The following is a 17,258-nucleotide window of genomic DNA, read 5'->3' on the forward strand; positions in this document are numbered from 1 at the left end:
GGAATTTTACATGTATTTAGGAACTACTCATTGCCTTACTTGAGAGAATGGTTCTTTTTTCTTACAGGGACATATTCTTATATGTGCTTGAAACATATTCTCATTTTATAAATTTCCTAAAATTAGTCAAAGTTTCAGATACACTCTTTGACAGGCTAAAACCTCACCATCAAGATAATCATGCATCTCATAATATAAAATTGACTCTGTTTACCTAGTGACTTAGAGTAGTCTCTGCTGATTGTCTGAGCATTAAGGTATAGAATATCTTTTTCTCAATCATCATTCAGATAGAAATAAAGTGAAATCAAATGTTTCTAATAATTTCAGAATAACTCAAGAATTTTCTTCATAATTTTGATAGGCTTATTTGCACTTAATGTGAAAGTCTTATGGGTATAAGAATATAGACTTCCAGGGCTGGAGAGATGGCTCAGAGGTTAAGAGCACATATATAAAAATGCATTTAAAATTTTTATTTTATATGGTTACATACTTACTAAAAATATTGGGCCAGCTTCTCTATGGATAGATGTAACAAATACAATAATATATATTTGAATGAATGAATCAATATATAAACAATATATCACAGTTCTATTGGATGAATTTAAGATATTACATAGTTTTACTTTCATTAACTGTGTGATTAAATCTTAGGCAGTAGTAAGAAAAGATGCAGCTTCTAAAGATTCTGGTTTAATAATTGATTAGTAGTACAGTAGCTGAAAGGTCACAAATTTTAAATAAAAGTAGTAAAAGAAACAAATTCATTTATAAGAAAAGAATATTAGAAGTAGAGGAAGGAAAGAAAGTTCAGTAGATGTAAATAAGTAGTAAAACAGATCTTAAGAAGTTTTGCTGGTAGAGATTCAGGTATATAAATCTTATATACACAAAACTTAAAACCCACAGCTCTTATTTATATCAATTTAAGACCTACTTTTCCACTATCTTAAATCTTGTTTATATTTCAAATATTATGTAATAAATGTTTATATATATATATATATATATATATATATATTTTCTCTTTCTCAGTAGATAATAGATATATCATTTGATAGATAGCTAAATGATAGATAATAGATAGATAGATAGATGATTGATAGATAGATAGATAGATAGACAGATAGACAGACAGATAGATGATAGATGATAGATAGAAAGACATAGAGATAGAATGAGAATGGAAAGACAATACAGATATATAGATAGAGGTGTGGCCAATTGGCCATGTTGTCTCACTACGGACAGAATGAATTTTTACTTATGTGTTGTGATGATGCCTGCAAACACTTAAGAGTTTAGTTTGTGAAAGTAAGAATTTACAGCATTGTGGGAGAAACTGGTCTCTCTAAGTAAACATTTTGATTACTTCATTGTTTGCCTAGCCAGAGTTCTGTCACTGTAATGTAATACCTAGGTTCTTAGTTTACAAAAAGATTACTTAGTTCACAGTTCTGAGTTTTATCATCTAAGAGACAGGCCTTTTGTTTGAGACATTCCTATAGGTTGTAGAGTGGTGAGTAGCAAATTGTAGAATCAACTGTCCCTTTCTTGGGGAGAAAGCAGAGAAAGAATGGGTTAGAGTCTTGTATTACCTTTTGACGATGTGACCCAGTAACTTAAGGACATCCTATGAAGATTCATTGCCTAAAAATCTACAGAACAAAGGATTGCACCTCTCTGGGAACTTAAGTGACATTCAATCATGCACTTATGGCATTCAGACAGTCTGAGACTTTTCATAGAAAGAAAGAAAATGAGGAAGAGTTCATATGAGTATCTGACATAAATCAGTAGAACATAATTCCAGCCAATTATTGAATGTTCATGACATCAATCTCTTCCATTCCCATAACTCATAAATATGTGAGAACATACCATAATATGGTTGTGTACTGACTAATATTTTTTTACGTATTTTAAAAATCATGGCTGGGAAAATAAGACCTATTGAAAACATGCATCAGCTACAATATAAAAATGTGGATCAACTGTTGAGGTGAGGCTGTGCGCTGCCTTACTTCAATGATGTTCAGTTTGAACATACACAGAAATGTTGTTTTAAGTACGTCATTGCTTTCTGACTTCTAACCCATTTCATGTTAAATCCTCCTAAGAAAATACCAGTATTTGGAACAGCTTAGCCTGTGGCTTACTTGAGTATCTACTAAGTATTTGTTGTTCCTGAGGGCTGGTGATCCATCAAACAGAGGTCATTAAAGCTCGGCAGTCTCTTTCTTGGGCAGAGAGAGAAATTTCTTTGAATTTTCTGGTTATTTGATAATATTTCTTGGGAGACCCATTTCCCTTTGCTCCAACTCAAGCTCACTATGAAACCTGGTAGAGCTAAGGGAACACCTGGCAGACCATAGAAGGGAGCACTGACACAGAGAAACTCATTTAGCATAATGACAACAGACTGAACATGAGATTGTGGTCCCTGTATATAAGAGAGGGGATACGGGGAGGGAGAGAGTAGAAGAGAGAGAGAATGAAGTAATTACAGGAATTTACGTTATCTATGAATCTCTATAAGCAAACTCAGATAAGATATAGTTCAAACGAAGTCTTAAGAAATTCATGACTATCTAGCCAGAGTCCTTGAGGAGGAGTATTTATCTGTTATCAATTGATTTTTAAAACCTAGAACAGATGGTGACCTCTCTGTCTCTCTGTCTTTGTCTTTCTGTCTCTATCTTTGCTTGTTTCACTGTGTGTATGTGTGTCTGTGTATGTGTGAATGTGTTCCTAATTCTCAGACATTACACAATGTAAGAAAACACATGAAAAAATAACTTAAGAACAAGGAGAAGTGGTTTAACCATAGAAACATAATAAATCTTCAAACATCTATCTATGTATCTAAAAACACTGATACATTAATGATTTTATAGTAGTTCAAAAATAACCATCTTCAAGATGCTAAGTGACTTCAGGAAAGTGAGAAGTAGATAAATACACAAAATAAATGTTTCCAAAGTAAAGCAGAAAATATTAGAACAAATTAAAAAAAGGCAAGTGAAAAGTGTCATACCTTTATTAAAAAATTCCCAGAGAGATAGAGACAGGTCATTTTACACAACCCAAGAAGCACCACAAAAAGAAACACAGGAGAAAGTCAGAAAATCCCATGAATCTTTTAAGAAAACATGAATCAGGAAGATGTGCTCATGATGATCCTGATGGGCATCTGAGGATAGAAAGAGGCAGAAGGACACAAAACCTATTGTTTAATGAACAATGATTTTAAAATTCGCAATTATATGAGTAGTCGAGATTCTGATTAAAGAACATAAAATAACTCAAAATAGAATAATCTAAACAGATTCACATAGGTAGGCATTATAATCAAATCTGAGAATGTTACAGTCAGATAATTGAAGTAGAAAGAGATGGGTAATTTTTGCCTTTGTTTACACAGAGACCTCTATATGGATATATCAGTGGGTTTCTCAGAATGGGAGTTGTAGATCAGAAGGGAGTGAATAATAAGCTCAGATAATGAAAGAAGAGAAAAAAACAACAACAGGAAACTGCAAGACCTGAGCAGTAATCTTGTATAAAACCTGTATTAAACATAAATTGATTGAGAAAAACAAAAAATTAAGGGTTTTTAATCAACACTAAAGTGACCTTGAAAACAATGACAAAGGAAGCCCTTCAAGCTGAAACCACAGGGTTTCAAAATTTAGCAGAAAGCTGTATGAAAAATAAAGCAGCTTGTAAGGGTAAATATGAAGTGAAATAAAGGTTACAATATTGTCACAGTGGTGTGTAAGTCATTTTATCATATGGAATTAAAATACCAAAGAGTAAAGAAGTATAAAATATGGTCATGGAAACATAGTATAAATAAAAATGATTTGTAATATCAATAACAAAACAATATGTTGTAGCACTGAAAATTGAGAGTATGAGGTTCAATTTGCAATTGGATTTAGGTTACTAGCTTAAATAGTTACAAATATAAGACTAAAATTACTTAGCAAACATGAGACACTAAAAATCCATACATCAACAGCACATTAAATAAACAAGACACAAAAATAGCTGTGGCACCGGGACTCTGAAAAAATTCAAACTTTATCAGTTATACCATAAATGGATTGCAACAAAATAGATACAAGGCCTAAAAAGATAAATTAGCTATAAAAATGAATAATTTATAGCTCAGATGCTGTACTTGAGATTACTTACTATTTTTACTTGTTATTTGATTTAAAGATTAAAGTCAAGGCTGAGGAGTTAGCTCAGTAGTCATTTATTGTTCTTGTAGAAGACATGAGTTCAATCCCCATCACCTACATGGCAGCTCACAGCCTTCATTAACTCCAGTCCCAGGAGATTAAAATCCTCATTCTGACCTTTATGGATAATCAGCACATATGTGCTGTACAATTATACATGAAAGCAAAAAAAAAAAATCCTATAAGACATTGGAATGCAGCAAAGAAGAAGTATAAATAATAATGTTAAAATTCAGCTTTGTAGTCTGTATCTCTAGAAAACACAGATCATGTTTTCATAGCAGACAGGACTGAGAGGAAAAGAGAAGGCAGATACTCTGAGAATATGGAGATCTATCAGAAATTTAAAACATGATTTGTGTTGGATTTTGAAGTTAAAGTACAATACATATGATGATTGTCTCCTCTTCTAATGAGTAAATTGAGTTGTGAGGTAGTACTATATCTCTCCTGAATTTTCTCAGATGGCAAGGTCGAAATGCTTGTTTTGTGTTCTATACTGTTGTTTTATTAGAATTTGCAAAAATTTTCCCACCTTCATTTTTACAATGGGAAAGTACAAAATAAAGATGAAAGTGAGTAGCAACTTAGACGCCTCATGTTCTGTTTATGATATCTTATGAAACAGTTGGTCAAGCTTCTGGCATCACTCCACTGATTTGTGGTCTTTAAAAATCATATCTTTTAATCGGGAACAACAAAAGCATGTAATTTAGCCTTTAGGGTCATTTGTGGTTTTATCATTCACTGACAGTATGGTATGAGAATCCCTGTTCACCTTTAGAAATCATTGCCATTAGCTTAATAGAGCTAAAAGTCAGAAGAGTTGCAGTTAAAGCATCGATTCCTACCCTGCTTCTCCTGAGAACTGTGTGGATTATTAACAGGAGCATCTCATGGTAATAAAATGATTCTATTTCCTGAGTATTGTTCAAAGTTTTAATAACTTAAATGAATTAACCAGCTTTCAAAGGTCACTTTTCCAATAAATGGCAAATAAAAAAAGGTTAATAAAATGATTCACAGACATTTATTGTTACTTACAAGGGTTATTCTGTCTGACATCTATATGTGCATAATTATAGCCAAGCTCTAAAATTGTACAAAAAGCTTTTTCCTTTTTCCCAGTCAGCAGAGCAAAGATTACATCTCACTGTGGCATTTTCACATATTTGAGAGCAACCTCTCTTATAAATGTGCAACTGATCTGGTTGAAAAGTGCTGTGACTGCTGTTAGATTTTTTTTCTGTTTAGTTTTCATATAGCCATCTGAAAAAAGAGTCAAAACTTTAGAGACATTTTTATTTTGTGAAAGGGGGTTTGGCCTTTGTGGGATATTAAAAATTGGAAACTACTTTTAAAATAGAAAAGAAAAATTAAATGAACATCAGCATGACTGTTACCAGAGATTAACATTGTACAAAACTTAATATCCAATTAAAAGATACAGAAAATAGTATATCACATGTTTTATTTTTCTCCCTTTGTTATTATCTGGATATTCACAATAGGGATGAAGTCAGCCACACTGACTGATACATGGAAATTTAGTAAAACCTTGGATTTTAAAACTTAACTAAATTTTAAATTAGAATTTTTAAAATTACTAATTCTTTGGAAATTTCAATAATGTGTTTTTTAAAAACATAGTTTTATTAACTCTTGAGAATGTCATATAATGTATCATGACATTCAGACCACATACATTCCCCCAACTCCTCCCAACAGGACCATCTTGTCTTTTACATCACTCCTAACTTTATGTCCTTTTTTTCCTGCTTTTTTTTTTGTTTTCTTTTTAGAAGAAGCTATCAGGAAATTGGTGCCTTAACATTTTGTTGTCTTAGACTATCTCCATACCATCTTGGATATTCTCTGAGCCTTAGGTCTAGGCATTGTACTGTAATGTAGTAATTGGAGCTGGACACTATGTGGTGACTTGATATTTACATTTTGACCAGTTGTGACTTTTTATAATGACCTATATTTGCTGCAATAAGAAACTCCTTTGATAAGAAGCTATTTAGAATTCAGTGATAGATTATACTGGTTAAAGAATTAGCAGCAGTAGAGATTTTTCCTAGATACAATGACTACACCAGACACAGACCATTGGTTAAATTCACTCCTGAGATTTGAATTCCCTCCTAATAAGCCAGCCTGAAGTCCAATCAGGTGAACATTAGTTGTACTCAAAATGCAAGTGCAATTCTTGCACTTTTTAAAAAATATTTTGACCTGCTTATCATTGTTATGGTCTATAAACTTTAGAGCAGCCTAGAACTGAAGATTGTTTTTTCTCTACTGGAAGCTTAAAGGATTCCTTCAAATATCACAGAAGCTATCCCTCTGAGCAGAGTTGAGGCTTTTGAGTTAGCCCCAGCTCAATTCAAAGTCCTGTGCCATAAGTATGTAGTGACCTCAGCCACAGAGCCCAAGGATTAAGGGAAGAGCATATACTATTTCTAGAGTCTCTTATACTTTCCTGACCAACAACTGCAAGGGACATTTTCCACTCTTCCCATTTAGATTCTGTTAGTCTACAGATTTGGGGGAGAGTATTATCACCCAATTGGTTAACCTCAATTATACAATAAAATTACAAGTATACATATAGAATTTTAAATCAACAGTATATTTCCTTATGACTTTGTGTATATCTTTAGAGTGATTTATTTCTCTTCCTTTGGGTTGTACTTCACTATCTTCTCTAAAGTCTCCTTCAACAAATTTTCCCATGTCACCTTCACAGAAACTGTGTGCTAACATTATTCTTTCTGTTTCCCTGATGGGGCTTTGGGAGAACCTATCAATTTATTCATTTGTTTTAGGATTTCTAACTTGAAAGAGTATACATCTTTGGAGTTTGTTGTTGTATTTTCTTGTTCAGCTCTGAATCTTAATGTAGGTCATCTCTTTCTCTAGCTTAGCTTGCTCAAAGTCTGCTAATCTTGCCTATCTGCCAAAGAACAAACTCTTAGACCTGTTGATTCTTCGTGTTGCTTTCTTTGGTTCTATTTCATTATTTTCTGTTCTGATTTTTATTACTATTTGCAGTCTATTGGACTTGGGTTTGGTTTATTCTTGTTCTAAATTATTGAGTTGCATCATTATATAATTCATTTGTGCTCTTTCTGGTTTTTTATGTGTTTAACACTAAAAAATTTTACCCCAGGCTTGCTTAATGTCTTTCTAGGTTTCATTGTCTTGCTTACATTTTCATTTAATTCCAGGAATTCTTTGCTTGCATTTTAAATTTATTCTTTGACCTACTCTGTTTGTAATGTGTCCTTTAATCCCCATGAGCTTGTGTTCTTACTAGAGGCTTGTTTGCTGTTGATTGTAAGTTTTATTGCATTGTTTTCAGACAGGATACATGGACTGATTTCAGTTTTACTAAATTTGACTATATTTCTTTGTACCCTATGATAGGGTCTACTTTAAAGTTGGTGGTGAAATAGAATGTATATTCTTTGTGTTTGGGTGGAATATTCCGTATTCATTAGGCCTATTTGATGTTTGATATCATTTGATTCTGAAGTTTCTCTGTCTTTCTGTCCAGATTACCTGTCTATTGGATAAAGTGGTGGTACTAAAGTCACTTAATATTACTGAATTAGACTTAATCTGTGTCTTTAAATGCAATAGTTTACTTTTCATGAAAGTGGGTGCACCAGAGTCTGGTGCATATATGTTTAGAATTGTGTTATATTAGTAGTTTATTATTCCCTTTGTGTAGTACTTCATTGTCTTTTCTGATCTGTTTTAGTTTGAAGAATATTTTGTCAGTTTTCTTTTGGTAACCTGGACTTTATACTTTTACCTGGTTACTACAGCCTTTGGTTATTCTGTAGTCTCAGTTCTTGCTTCTATTTCCATCTCTTTTGTATCTACCACTTTTGTTCTCCCTGAAATGGCCACTCTGGAAGCTTCTTCTGTCAGTTATGGACTCCTCAGCTGGAGGAAGTTTCTTCTCTTTCTGTGCTGATGATCCAACTCTATTTCCAGCCTCCCTCTCCTTGTTTCCATTTCTGTCACCCTCATGAAAGTAGCAAAGAGAAGACTTATGAAAAGAAGCCCTTCACTGGAGCCAAGACTATACATTCAAAGTATGCATAAAAGGAGAGTGTTTCCTAGCCAAAGTCCTGAGTGAGCTTGCTGATGCCATGTGAGAAGGGGTGTTTGTACAAACCTACTCATTTTTCTCTGAACAATCACAAGGCTGACTCCTAGCACAATCACAGCAAGTGGTAATTTGAGCAAATAGCAGTCTTGATATTCACGATAAAATGTTAGGATAAAATCACATCCATGGGTCTTGTGTTTGGGGCAACCATGATATTGATTCTTAGCCCTGGTCACATCTATCATTCTGCTTGATCAGTTGGGCAAGTGCTGTCATTCTGGCCTAGGTGAAAATTGTCGTGTGGATCTAGATTTGTGGAGGCTGGTGATAGAAAAATATCTGCAAAATTTGCTTCAAATAGCTCTGACGAAGGCTTTGCCTTCAGGAACCAGGACAATCAGGTCCATTTACCTCTCCCACAGCTTCCTGAGTGTAACTATGGAATGTTCCAGGAGGTCACACTGACATAAGTAGAGTCCATCTGGTTATTTGTCTTTTCTCTTAAGGTAACCATGGAAGCAAGGGAAAGTCTAAAATCTGCTACTCACGCCAGCACATTTCCTCATCAGAAATGTCTTTGGTTATTCACATGAAAAAACACCAGAATAGATGCATTTGAAGGTGAGAGAGATGGTTTAGTACATACGGCTCTTGCAAAGAATTGAAGTTCAGATCTCAGAACCCACATCTGTCAGCTCACAGCCACCCAAGACAGAAGCTGATAAAGGAGATTGTAACAGACTTTCTGAGATCACTAGCCCCCAAATCATGACATGGAGACCTATTATTAGTTATGAATGCTCAGCCTTGTTTTATATTTGTCCCACTAGCTCTTATAACTTAATTTAACCTGTTTCTCTTTCACTGGTGTTTTGCCTTGGGGTTTTCTTTCTTTCATTCTATATGTCCTAACTTTCCTGCTTCTTCCATATGTGTCTGTGTAGTGACTTCCTGGCTTGCCCTGTGTGTCTCCTCTTTCTCCCTCATTCTCTCTTCTCTATTGTTCTCTCTCTTTTCTTGAGCATAGATACCTTCTTCTATATATTCACTCTGACCACCAGTCATGCCCATCACGATACTGCCTAGCTATTGGCCACTCAGCTTTTTAATTAGACCAGTCAGATGCCTTAGGCAGGCAAAATACATCTTTACATCATTAAACAAATACAGCATAAACAATTTTAACACACCTTTACATAGTTAAAGTAACATTCTAAAACATTTCCCACTTTTTGTCTAAATAAAAGAGAAGGGTATTAACTTTAACATAGTAAAACTATATAGAATAAGAACAGTTGTCAAGAATTATATTTACAGCATCATATTTGGCAAATTTGAAAAAAAAATTCACTCTATTATCTATCCTTTCTTGATAAGCCCCGTTTTGTACATAATTTGCCTTCTATCATAAACTAAAGAAAACTGTCTAGTCTTCAATGCTATCAAAGATCCCAGCAGGATATTATATTACCTGCTTAAACAGAATGTGCAGTGCAAGACACTTCCATAACTATAGAAACAACAGAGACATCTGGCTGCCTAAACAGTCATCTAAAGTTCCTTTGCAATGTTGGGGAATCCATCTTCAGTCTACAGGACTAGAATATTTGGCAGATTTTCCTATGAAGTATGAACTTTGAAGGACTCTCCCGCCTTATTTTCAAATTTGGCAGTCTTTTTCCTTTGTGTCCCTCTTGTCCAGTTTGTACAGTATATTGTCAGCAGTTGCAGCAAGGGCAGTTTCTTGCCCAAATGTCTAGCTTTGCCATAATGAAAGCATATTCTATATGGAAATTCCTCAGTATTTGTCATTTTTTCTGAAGTAGACTGGTGCTGCCAGGAGCAGATGTGTCTTACTGTCATGAAAAGCCTTAGGTCATATCCTTTAGTTCTATGGAGACTTTGAAGGTCACCGATCATCTAAAATATATCTGTTTAATCTTGAAAACATACATAAAATGACTACAAGTTTGTTTATAGAGGACTAACTCCTAACTTGCATTTCTTAATTATACATTACATTTTTAAAATGAGCTGCATAAGCACAATACCTTACATAAGAATAGATGCAGGGGTAAAGTGTAGCAAGAATAACTTTAAATTTGTATCAATATACCAAAATCCATATCAGTATAAAATCTTTGAGGTTAGTAATTGTCTTTTAAACCTATATTCCAATATCTCCACTAAATGTTGGCAAACATTCCTAACCCACCAAATGACCAAAAACCACCCACCCCACCTCTTGGAAATGGGGTTGTTGTGTTCTTTAGATTGTTTCCTTTGTTGTGGGGCAGTAGAATCTTTAGGGAATTCTGAAACAACTGAAATAATGGTCAACTCTTGGAAAAACTAGATGTAACATTTGTTGTGCTGTCTCAGAACTTTTCCCATACAGAGGGATCAGCATATATGTCACTTGGCTCATGGTTTTTCTTGGTTTATTTCTGTATGTAGCTAAGATCACACCCCCCATCATATATGATTACTATTAACCTTGAAGGAATCCACAGCCTTTCATTTACTGTGGAAAAAAAAAAGCATAACCTTTCCTCCAACACAATACATTTTCTTACTTTCAATTTAAAGTTAAATCATCCTTAAAGTATCTAGGCTGGCTTAATTTATCAGTCACTTTTACAATCCAGTGCCTCTCAGCAGCTGTGATTCACTCATCAGTCTTCAAAAAATTAAAAGTCAACACAATATTACAGGATCCAGACTCGCTGTGTGTTTCCCAACTTCACATGCCTTTTTCCTTTATATTGCTTCTCTCTCTCTTTAAAGACTCAATTACTCTTAAACTATTTATTTTTAAATTTGACTATTTATACCCATTTTTATTTTTCTTTTCTTTCATAAGCCTACATTTTAAACAAACTGCAGCATTTGGGGGAGGGGTGGTCTGTACCTGCCTGACTGCATGTCTCTAGCCCTTTCTGACTGTGTGAGCCAAACCTTAAACTATCTGCTAAGCTGTAGCTAGGCCCCCTTTGTTGCTCTGGCATTTTCACTTAGCTTGTTTCTACTTAATGTGCTGGCTATTCAAGTGATCACTGTAGGGTAGAGCCTTTTGAAGAAGCCATATTCATATTCAGGAATAGGAAGCATCCTTTATACAAAACTCACATCCAACCCCATATGTGTCTGGCAGGTCCTCTAGCAAAAGATAATGATGAGATTGATAAACTGTTGACAGGAAATTTGCTGGAGGCCTCAGAATTTCATAAGAAATATCATATCAATAGTAAAGGTTTAAAAAAAAAAAAGCATTTTTCCATAACCTGGCAACAAGCTGAGGAAGTTGTAAGGAAATGTCCTACTTGTTCTTTTTACAATCAGACACTTCTACTAGCAGGATGTAACCCAAAGGGTACTCAAAGTAATAAAATCTGGCAGATGGATGTGTTTCACTTTGTAGAATTTGGAAAACTGAAATATGTACACCACTATTGGTATTTATTCAAGAATACAAAACTGTTTTAAGTTCTGATAAAGCTGATTCTATAATCATACATTTACTAGAAGTCATGGCCATCATGAGTATACCTGCACAGATTAAAACTGACAATGCTCCAGCATATGTCTCTGGTAAAATGAAACAGTTTTTTTGTCTGTTTGTTTGGTTTTTTTTTTTTTTTTTGTTGTTGTTGTTGTTGTTTGTTTTGCTTACTACAATAATTACAATATAAAGCACATTACAGATATACCACACAATCCTACAGGCCAAGCAGCCATAGAAAGGAACTCTAAGGGATATGCTAAATAAACAGAAAGGAGTAACAAAACTCCCAAGGAACAGATTACATAATGCTCTGTTAACTTTGAATTTTCTCGATGCTAATGATAAAGGAACAACAGCTAGGGAGAGACATTAGATAACAGGAAAAAAAAAACAAACAAACAAAAAAAAAAAACTACAGAATTAAATCAGTCTATATACCTTAAGGATGTCCTGACCTTAGAATGGAAACCATGATATGTGTTACATTGGGGATGAGGTTTTGCTTTTGTTTCTACAGGAGAAGAACAGCTATGGATACCTTCAAAATTGATAAAGGTTCGATTTGAACAAGAGAGACCTCTTAATTAGAAAAGGTGGTAGTTCATCAACCAGCATGACCATCCAATTTAAACTAACTTATACGACTAACAAATGCTTTTCATTTGGTCAGATATAACCTGTCAAAAGGGAACCTCCCCAAATTTAGGCTTGGGGAAGAGTTTTTGTTTTTGTCTTTCAGGAGAATGAAGGCTAACGAATCTAAAGAACACTGAACAAATGAGACATCTGAAGAAAAGGGACAAATCATCCAGAAAAATAATGTCCTAAGAAAAAGAGTAAATTGGACTCTTGGTATATCATATATAAAATTTCATAAATCTTCCTAAATGTTTGTTTCTGCTTTTCTCTATAGTCACTTAACATGAATGGTCTTTTTGTAGTCCTAGTTCAATTAAAATTAAAGCTGGCTTTGGAGTTGTAGAATGGCTCTCTCCTTTTCTAAACTTAAGCATGTTTATTAAAAAGAAAATGTAAAATCTCTGTATCATATCAGAAGAACCATCTGATATGGGCTGAAGGAAACTAAACTCAAGGGACTATTATATTGTTAGTAATCTCTCAATTCTTTGGTTCTATTTTGATTCTTTGAACTTTTCTTAAGGTATGAAATTTATATCAAAATTTATGATCTATCTATCTATCTATCTATCTATAATCTATCTATATATTAAACTTTGTCATGATGTTAATGGTCATATAGAATACTAACTAATTATAGGAAGAAAATGTCTTCATGTAGCTGCCTATAAATGTTTTTGTGTTAGAATCTCTATCAGTTTTCTTCAGGGAATCATGAACAGGCCTAACAGTGAATTTGAAGTCTCCAGAAAGATGATGGGGCACTGTAATGATGATTCCTCATGGACAATAATAATACCATTAAGCTGTCAAATATCACCCAAAGATCAGCTTTGTTCTACAAATTTCTCAGCACAATTTCAAGATGGCTAGCTGAGATGATCCAGCCTCACAGAGTACTTGAACAAGGACTTGAGATAAGCCTTGCACTTTCACATTATGCAGAGACTAGACAACAAATGATATAGCTATCTCTCTCAGAACTTGACAATTAACCCAAAATTTTTCTTTTCAGGATCCCCTAAAGATGCCTTTGCCAACAAACAGCAAGAAATAATTTTAAGAACACACAACCACCTTCCCAAGAGGTGGTTTATGGTCTTTCAATGGGTTTGGGGTTTGGGGTTTGGGATAATTGTCATTGTTTAGGATGGTTGGTTACAGGTTATTATTGTTCATGGTAAGGAAAGAGGCTAAAAAAAGAAGATTAGATTTAAAGTTCTTGTTTGAAAAAAAGAAAGAAGATAAAAATAAGAGTTAGATTACTGAATCTATTTATAAAAATGATATAGAAATGATAGAATAAAAGGTAGATTATTGAGTGTACTCTGAAAAGAAGAAAGAGAGGATATAGGTATGATATAGATTAAAAAGGTAGATTATCAAACCTACTTTTAAAATACAACTACTAGTTTTAAGTATTTTACATTGGACTGGATTTTTGTATATTGTATACAAATTATGTATATTGATACCAATTTGAGATTGATACATTTTACATCTATTTCTAATCATGTTTCAGATATTGTACTTACACAATTAATTTAAAAATGTAATACAATTTGCTAATCCTTGAATGTTATTATTACCAGCTATTAGGATATAAATAAATGAAAGTTAGTAGTTAGACATTACAATTGAACTTGTACTTATATTGGGTATGTTTTCAAGGTCAATCAGAAATATATTTTAAATAGTAAGGTCATGTTCAAACCATTCAGAGAGCTACAGAATATGACATTTAAGATGTTTTAATAACATAGATTTTTTATGACTGTGAGACATGTCTGCTCTTGGCAGCACCAATCTACTTCAGAGAAGATATGGTCATTAAAGAAACTACATATGGAGTTAACATTCATTGTGGCAAAACTTAGCCTCTGTGCAAAAAAGTGCCCAGGCATCGACTGCTGACAGTATGCTATAGAGAATGGACAAACAGGACACTAAACAAAAGTCTACTGATCCTTGCCAAGACAAGTGTGATTGCAGCTTTGGCAACAGGCATCCTCTGGGGCCAGGACAATATGGTACCATCACTGAAGTGGCTTTGCCATTCAGAAAAGGTACAGTGCCCCTTCCCTCAAAGGGACCTGAACAGGCAGTGGACTGGTGGGTCCTGGTGTGCAGTGGCACAGTAGCTGGAACAGTTATTCTTGGAGGAGTAAGTAGGCTGATGGAGTCTAGCCTCTCAATGGTAGACTGGCATTTAAGAAAGGAGAGGAAGCCACCCACAAACCAAGAATGGGAAGCTGAATTCCAAAAACACCAGCAATTTCCAGAATTTAAGATCCTGAATCATGACATGACACTAGTGGAATTCAAGTTTATCTGGTAAATGGAATACTTGCACCAAATGTGCGGTTGAGCTGTAAGCCTTGCATACATTCTACTTCATAAATTAGTCTGTCAGATATACTAAGCCTATAGGCAAAAGATGATGCCCCGGCATTGCAGAGAAACTTTGGGTTACTATGCAGGAAGGTATCTGTCTCTGTTATTTTCCGAATTTTGGAAGTTTCTTACAATGCATTTCCTATTTACTTAGCTAATATTATATCCATCTGGGGTGTTTGATGTAGTTGAAGACTAAATAGTTAAAATTTTCATTGGTTATGATAAAAGATAAATTAGATATGAAACTTGAGATGCACAAATATAGGATAGATGATAAATTATTTTCTTTAATTTTGCCAAATACAAATAGACTAGATATTGTAGCTGTAATTCTTGCTTGGTTGGTAACTTTTATTATATGTAATTTTACTCTGTTTAAGTCAAAACATTCCTCTTTGTTTAGACAGAAAGGTGGAAATGCCGTGGGATATTGTTCTATATGTAGTGAATATTGTTGCTCTGATTGGTTGATAAATAAAATGCTGATTGGCCAGTAGCCAGGCAGGAAGTATAGGCGGGGTGAACAGACAAGGAGCTGGAGCAGTACCTGGGAGTCCTACACCTTGCAGGCCGTAGGAAGTAGTCTGAGACACTGGGTGATATCTTGAGCATATATAAGATCTCAAAGCCTACCTCCACAGGAACACATTTCTTCCATACCTATTCCAACAAAGCCACATCTCCTAAAAGTGCTATAGCCTTTGGAGGTTATTTTCTTTCAAACCACCACAGACACATAGTATAATTCCTTATGATTATTTCAGACATTCTTATTGTTTATTTCATATTCCTCCATTTTCCTTCTCTATTTACTTTCCTCCCCTTGCCCTAAAGAGCCACCCTCTTTTTCCATCAAATCATTTGTACCCTGATAGTCCCTTCTCTGTCAGTTCCCACGCTTCCTACCCTAGCAAGCAATTGCTCCTCTTTATGTCCCTGGTTTCTGACTTCAGGCTATGAACTCACATCTGAAGATTTGGAGATAAGAGCCTCTGAAGTGACAATACATGCAACATTCTTTTCTGGGCCTGGATTATCTTACTTAATTTTTTTTTCTAGTTCCATACATTTACCATGCAAAGTTAATGTTCTCATTTTTCTTTACAAATGAATAGTATTTCATGGTATATATGTGCTATGTTTTCTTTTTCAATTCACCAGTTGAAGAGCATTTATGTTGTTTCCATTTCCTAGCTGCAGTTGAAAGTTTTCCTGTGTGCTTCCCAGCCAATGGTCAGGACAAATCTCTCCCACTCACCTCCTTCAAGTAAATACACAGAGGCTTATATTAATTATAACCACTTGGCCATTAGCTGAGGTTTGTTACTGATGAGCTCTTACACTTAAATTAACCCACAATTCTTATTTACACTTAGCCATGTGACTCGGTACCTTTTCTCATGTCAGCCTTGTCATCTTGCCGCCTCTGTGTCTGGCTGGCCACTTTGACTCTGCTGTTCCTCTTCCCAGCATTTCTTTAGTCTCCTTGCCCCACCTACACTTCTTGCCTGGCTACTGGCCAATCAGCGTTTTATTGAACTACTGTACAAAGGCATTATCCCATCCCACAGCAATTTTTATTTTTCTTTATTGGTTTTTTCATCTTTCTGAGGCCCTACATGGAAATTCATTCCCACATTGGAATGACAAATGTAGCAGGCTTTCTTGAACTGCTGGGCCCCAAATCATGACCTGAAGGCTTACTATTAGTTATGCATGTTCAGCCATATCTTATTCTTGTTCCACTAGCTTGTATAGCATAATTTAATTCATTTCTCTTCATTGATGTTTTTCAGAGCTTTTTGCCTTTCTTTCGTTCCTGTTTCTTCCATATCTGTCTGTCTGGTGGCTGCCTGGCTGGCCCCAGTTATCTCCTTCTTTTTCTCCTTCATTCTCTCTTTGATCTTGTTCCTTCTTTTCTCTAGAGCCTAGATTTCTCCTCCTACATATTCACTGTTAGCACCAGTCATGCTTATCCCTCTATTGCCTAGCTATTGGCCATTCAGCTTTTTATTAGTCCAACCAGTGCTATAAGCAGGCAAAGCAAAACATCTTTACATTGTTAAACAAATTCAGCATAAACAAATGAAATACACCTTTACATAGTAAAAGTAATATTCTATAACATACGCAAATGTAATATGTCTTGACATAGTTAAATCGATATTCACAGGAGAATTCAAAGTAAATAACCTGAAGGCCAAAGAAGCTTGCCTATGTCATTATCAAATTAACTGTTACCACCACTATAATTGAATCACCTAAGAAAAATTAGATAAATAAAACACACGCACACACACATACATACACATATCACATCACATTTGAGAATAGC

This window comes from Onychomys torridus, chromosome 6 (assembly GCF_903995425.1).
Source record: "Onychomys torridus chromosome 6, mOncTor1.1, whole genome shotgun sequence".
In the NCBI taxonomy this organism is placed as follows: domain Eukaryota; kingdom Metazoa; phylum Chordata; class Mammalia; order Rodentia; family Cricetidae; genus Onychomys; species Onychomys torridus.